General features: G+C 30.9%; 1 non-coding gene across 1 annotated transcript; it reads right to left on the bottom strand.

Moving 5' to 3' along the window:
* Positions 1-5,490: 5,490 nt before the first annotated feature.
* On the bottom strand, positions 5,491-5,597 carry LOC126017066 (U6 spliceosomal RNA). The gene has a single exon (XR_007498742.1). It is a non-coding gene; the product is annotated as a U6 spliceosomal RNA (small nuclear RNA).
* Positions 5,598-6,622: the final 1,025 nt, after the last annotated feature.

The following is a 6,622-nucleotide window of genomic DNA, read 5'->3' as shown; positions in this document are numbered from 1 at the left end:
TTCATGACAATTAGGTGATATTTAAGTCAAAAAAAACATTAACTATGTTAGTCCAAATTTCTTAAAATATTTTATTTTAACAACGTAAGAATCATGCCCATGTGGTTAATGGTGAGGCAATAGGGAAACTAGCAATGGCATGCATTTCTTGATAATTTCTGAAAATAATTAATGTTTACTATAGTTGTGAGAAGACTCCAATAAGCATTATATTCCAAATACTATACTTGATCCTGTGTTGTAAAATTTGGGTAGACTAGCATAGAGAAAAAAAGAAAACTATTACAGAAGTTCAGGTCAAAGATAGGACAGCAAATACCTTTTTTTTTTCAATTGGAAGTAGAAAAACATTGAGATTGTTATACACAGTTTTTCATGAAGGGGGAAAAAAACAAGATTCAAAAAATAATCCTGTGGTGTTCATCTTGATCTAACAGCCCACACTTCCTCTCTTAAATCCTGAGAGTTGTACAAATATAGAAGAGCACTGGAGAGCTCATTACCCTGAACAGATTCTATCAGACTTAAACTAGTAACAACACTTAAATCACATTTTACATTAACTGTTAAAAGTGGAGTGTAAGTTGCATTGAGTGCAATGTTCAGAAGAGCCTCTGTCTTACTGCCTTTCACAAACACATATTTTGGTGAGTTTCCACATCAGGACTCTCATTAGCTTTATGTGAAAGCACAAAGGAAACAAAATAAGACTCCTAGAGGCTGACAAGTATATAGAAACATAAACATTTTGATCATTTTCTGAATATTCTCTACACCATAGGCCCACTCAGCTGCACAGGAAAAAAAAGGGTTCCAGTGATGTTGTTTCTGTATGGAGGTGACACTTATCAATTAGCTAGTTCTAAGTTTGCTACATCCTCTAAGTAATGGGTTATCTAAGAAACTTTATGAGAAATATAAACCAGTAATATGATGCAATTAAGTAATACTGAATATTTAATTATAAAGTTGTGGACTCTTCTCATTTCTTTGTGCACATCAATAGGTTATCATTTTATCAAAAAATACATTTACAAGTGTTTTAAAGTTTTCAGGGAAAATGAGGCATAAAAGGAGAGTTTTATTTTTCTTACCTTCAAACAGAAACACATAACTTGGACCATCTTGTTCTGCCTCACATATTGATGGAGAAATAATGAAAGGCACCAAGACCAAACAGTCATATGAACATTGAGTAGAAATAAAAAAATGATCATACTTAAACAGCAAATCCAAAGCCAACTACAACAGAATCGATACTCAATCTACAACAAGCTAGACACAGAAGGGACCACTTATACTAGCAGCCCACGGGGGGCGGGGAGGAAGGAGGGGCAATATGGGATGTATGCTGGGAACAGGGGTGAAAAGAAGACAAAATTGGTGGTGGGAATGCCCTGATTCAATGTTACTACGTACCTAAAATACTACTGTGAATAATTTGTAATCCACTTTGGTCAAAATAAAAATTATTTTTTAAAAAAGTAGCATTTCAGATTAAAGCCTCTTGTACCACTAGCTAAAGTGAACAAAACTGCAACCCAATTTACACAAGATTGATATAAAATATTTATACAAAAAGTCTTCCTGTTCCTATAAAAATAATGTTGGACTTTAAGCAAAAATGATAAAGCCATCCAACAAATATTAAAACAGGAAAGAGAAGAAATAGACATGCATAAAAACTAACTGCTGTCACAGGAGGATATATTTTACTAGTTCTGTGGATTTAGTCACTCAATTGTGTTGGTGATTTCCAAATAGACAACCAAATCCTAATATCCTCATAAGTCAAATAATTTCTATAAAAGGATGTGTACGATATTTCCCAAGCAGAAATTAACAAAAGAGACCTCCAAAGAAAATGCCTGAAATTACAAACACACCTACTTTCTCTAATTTGTTAAGTGGACAGCTGCTCATCATTTTTCATACTATATACATAAAATGTGTAGAAGATGCCGGAGATGTTAGAGCATCAGGTAAGTTCCCGACCAATGACCAATGACTCTTTTTCAGAATATATCTAGTTACATTTTTATTTGTTTATTTTAATAGCTTTTTGTCTTTATAAATAATTATTACCTTTAGAGACTGCCCTAATTTATTACAAAGTAGTCATATATGATAGGGTCTTCCTCACCCTATTCTATCACGATCATGTCACAACAATGTCACATCATTTATAAGTATTAAATATATATCAATGCATTAAATAAAATTGACATTTTATTAAATATTATTAAATAGACAATTTAATTCTTTATACAGAATGTCATTTTCTGTTCCACAATTCTTTTATAAGTCTTTGTTTATTTGTCCTGATATTATCTGAGAATAATTTTTGTATGACAGTTTTACAGACCTTTAAAAGGATCTAGTTATACTATAAAGAAATATTATATCAACTTGATATAATGAGTTTTATACCAAGATATAAAATATATGAGATGCTAAGTATGAGCTTAAATTTACTCTGTGAGTTTGAAGAAACTCAGAACAAATAAAATGGAACAAGTTATTTAAGCAGCAATGATACGAATTTCAGAAGACTATGTTCTTCCATGATTAAATATTCAGCTATGCTCATAAAGTTTTAAAATGACACTTTGCCTTCACTTTTGTGGTTTTGTGATTACATATGCTGCATTCTTATTAATTGCAAATAAGTAATGGTAGTTATTGGTTACTCCTTAGTACCAATGGTCCTCAAACTAAGGCCCGCAAGAAACATATTGTATTTGTTCCCATTTTGTTTCTTCCCTTCAAAATAAGATATATGCAGTGTGCAGAGGAATTTGTTCATAGTTTTTTGTTTATGTTTTTACTATACTGTCCCGCCCTCCAACAATCTGAGGGACAGTGATCTGGCCCCCTGTTTAAAAAGTTTGAGGGCCACTGCTAGACAGTGGCTTAGGTATAATTTTAAAATTATATTTTTTATTATATATCTGTGCCTTTTACTCATGCATTAAAGTAAAAAAATTAGACACATAATAGAAAGGTCACATAATAGATTATCAAGTTATTAATTGAATTTAATTCTGGGTCTCTTAGAACTTAATGAAACACATAGTTGCTCTTACTTAGTCCAGTGAGCTCCTGTTTTATTCATAAATGGATTTGTGTAATCTATAGGTACCTTGCGCTGGGATTTTTTAAAATCTCATTATGTACAGTGTTGCCTAATGAAACCTAATAGAGAAAATGAAGGCAGATGTTAGCAACACATTAGAATGCTATTCACTTTGCTTTATTGGCTTTTTTCTATCAGCTCTCCTTACATCAATAACTTACAGACACCTATTTTCAGATTAAACATTTTTCTTGGATCAGAGGGAAAGCAATAGATACAAAAACTTATTTGTTCACTAACAGTTTGAAAATGTAGAATCTTGTTCTACAAAGAGATAACAAGCAGATATGTTCAAGAAAAATGGGCATAACATAAATAATGCAATCATTTGTCCTTGAAACAAGAGTCTTATATTTCATTAGAATTATCTGACTGTGATGTATTGACAAGATAATTAGCAAATTTGAAAAAATGTTTGCGATTTATTTATATTTGTATTAAAAATTAATTGTCTGAAAATAATAGTATTAAAGATTATGGTTTGATTCACTAAATGTCAGCTCCTAATTCATGTACAAAATGTCCAAGAATCCCTATCACTGTCCATGTGGCACCTTTAGACAATCTGTTTATTTGTCCTGACTGGCTGTCTCCTACAGTTTATAACCTGAGATTTGTAATCTACAGTCAAGTGTTCATCTTGGTTAAATATGTCTAATCCCTTGGTTATTTCCCTTAAACCACAGATGAGTGAATGTATTTGCCATTTGTCCTGTCTCTGATTTATATGTTAACATGATAATCTCAGATTCCAAGCACATTGTTCCAAATGACAAAGTATATTTTATCTTACAGCTGGGTAGTAACTATCAGCAATGAGAGTGTCCCAAACCAAAAAATAAAACAAAATGAAGAAATATATAAAATAATAGTTCTATAAGAACAAAAGAGTAAACATGACAAATGGAAATAAAATTTATAATTTAGTAAGGACCTGCCTGTAAAAGCTTCCTATGCACAATTATATCTAGATATCAGTCAAGAATTTAAGATGGACTTCTTAAGATATTTTTGGAAAAAAATAAAAAGAATAAACAAAAAGCAGTATAAAGTTTTCTGTTTTTCTTTGTTTACATTAATTTTTTTCCTTTAATAATTTTCTTTAATAATTTAGTTAAATACCCTGTGGTTGCAAAATGTTTGTATTTGGGTTTTGTTGTCAAATATACACCACTCTTCACTAGTTTAACTTTCCTGACAATAACATTTCCTATGTCCCTCTTCCCTGACCACCTACATGTCTTTGGATAGCCGTTTTACTTCTCTTTTTCACTAACATTGTCATAGTAGTTGTCAGTGCATTTAGTGCTCTAATTGTACTCACCACTCTGTGTGTAAGTTTCATATCATAGGCTGGTCTTACTGGCCCTCATCTCTATTATCTCTCTAGATATTACTACCATACTGTCTTTTTGTTTATTATTTATCACATATGATTGAGACTATTCTATGTCTATCCTTCTCCCTTTAACTCATTTCACTCAGAATAATAGTCTCCATATCCATCCATGTATAAACAAATTTCATGACAATGTTTCTTTAACAGCTGCATAGTATTTTATTTGTACTCAGCTGTTGTCCGGCATCAGAGTTGTTTCCAGATTCTGGCTATTGTAAAATGTGCTAGATGAACACAGAAGTAGTGCAAAGGGCATGTTTGGACAGTTTTTTTTCTTCCAAGGGTATAGTGCTATGAGTGGTGTTGCTGGATCATATTGGAGCTCAATTTCTAGTTTTTGAAGGAATAGCCATATTGTTTTCCAGAAAAGGTGAAATAGAAGGCATTCCCACTATAGATGAGAGATATCCTTTATTCCTCCATCCACACCAGCAATGTTGTTCTTTGTAATGTTTAATGTGTTTCTGTGCATTGAGATAATAACTCATTGTTGTTTTGATTTGCATTTCCATGATGATTAATGATACAGAATATTTTTCATTTGCCTTTGGCTATGTGCATTCCTTTTTTGCAAAATGTCTGTTCATTTCTTCTCCAATTTTGATGGGGTTAGCTATTTAATTTTTTCTTGTTAATTTCTGTCTGTACCTTGTACCTTAAAAAATAACTCCTTATCATATGAGTATTGGGTGAATGGTTTCTCCTATTCCGTGGGTGGCCTTTTTACCCTAGTTGCTGTATCATTTCAAGTGCAGAAACTTCTCAGTTTAATGTAGTCCCATTTATCTCTCTTTTTGCATTTGGTTGGACAGTGGTATTTTCACCTTGAAGATGCCTTCAATCTCAATGTCATGGAGTGCTTTCCCTCATTTTCTTCTATATCTTAATTCGACCTTTCTATCTTCTTTTTGTTTAGAAAATTGTAATATCTATTCTTTTTTTTTTTTTTTTACAAAAATATATGGAACTCTTCACGAATTTGCCTTTCATCCTTGAGCAGGGTCCATGCTAATCTTCTCTGTATCAGCCTAATTTTAGTATATGTGCTGCTGAAATGAGCACATGATCTCTATTCTTAAACAGTACAAGTCAATAAGAAAAATTGGAAGAATAAGTTTATAACATAATTTAACTAAAACATAATCATTTTTAGTTACAAACCAAAAAGAAATAAATGATTAATAGTATTAAAATGTAAAGTCAAAATATATTTTCCAAAACAAATTATTTTATCAACCATCAATTCATCCTACACATTGCTGTGAAAAATCAAATATAGCTCAAAATATTTGTTAAATAACTCAAAAGCATATAAATAATATATTAAATAATTTGATTAAATTATTTACTGGAATTTTTCATAAATAATTTTAAATAGCTTAAATTTCTGATTATAAAATTATCTCCCTTGCCTGTTTAATATAATTTAAATGTGTAGTATGTATAGTTTCTTTTTTTCTTCTGATTTCAATCCTAATTTATGAAGCTTTATTGCTTCTGATATCTCAAAAGATTTTTTAAAATGTTTCCAATTTGTTTACTAATGAAACAAAATATTTCTCTCTGTATTTATGCAAACATAACGTTTTCTTCAGAAATACCAAAAGCTTTTCATATTTTTGTGGTGTTAGAGAGAGAAAGAAAATTAGATATTTCAGGTCTCATAAAAATATATGGTCAATTGATTCGCTGCAGATTATAACTAAAAAGGAAAAAAGGATTGATTTTTTTTTTTTAAGTTTGGGAAAAGTAAAACAATTTGTTCAATCAAAACGTAATTGAAATTAGATTCATTCACAAAAATTCAGTTAACCCAATATTAAAAAGTCTTGATAATTTTTAAGTTTTCTTTGTTATTGAGAATAACAACTTTTACTCTATACCCCTTTATTTGTATTTCATAAAATGGATATTAAAAAATTAATTCAAGTCTAATACAAACAAGCCTAAAATATGCATATACAAACTAAGAAGGTATTTTGTTGTTGTTGTTGTTGTTGTTTGAGCCACGCCAGGTGATGCTCAGCTTTTACTACTGGGTATGCACTCGGAAATCGCTCCTGGCTTGGGGTAGAACTGTGGTACAT

Source organism: Suncus etruscus, chromosome 8, assembly GCF_024139225.1.
Source record: "Suncus etruscus isolate mSunEtr1 chromosome 8, mSunEtr1.pri.cur, whole genome shotgun sequence".
Taxonomy (NCBI): Eukaryota; Metazoa; Chordata; class Mammalia; order Eulipotyphla; family Soricidae; genus Suncus; species Suncus etruscus.
Note: the sequence above shows the minus strand (reverse complement) of the source record. Positions and strands in the feature narration are given on the sequence as shown.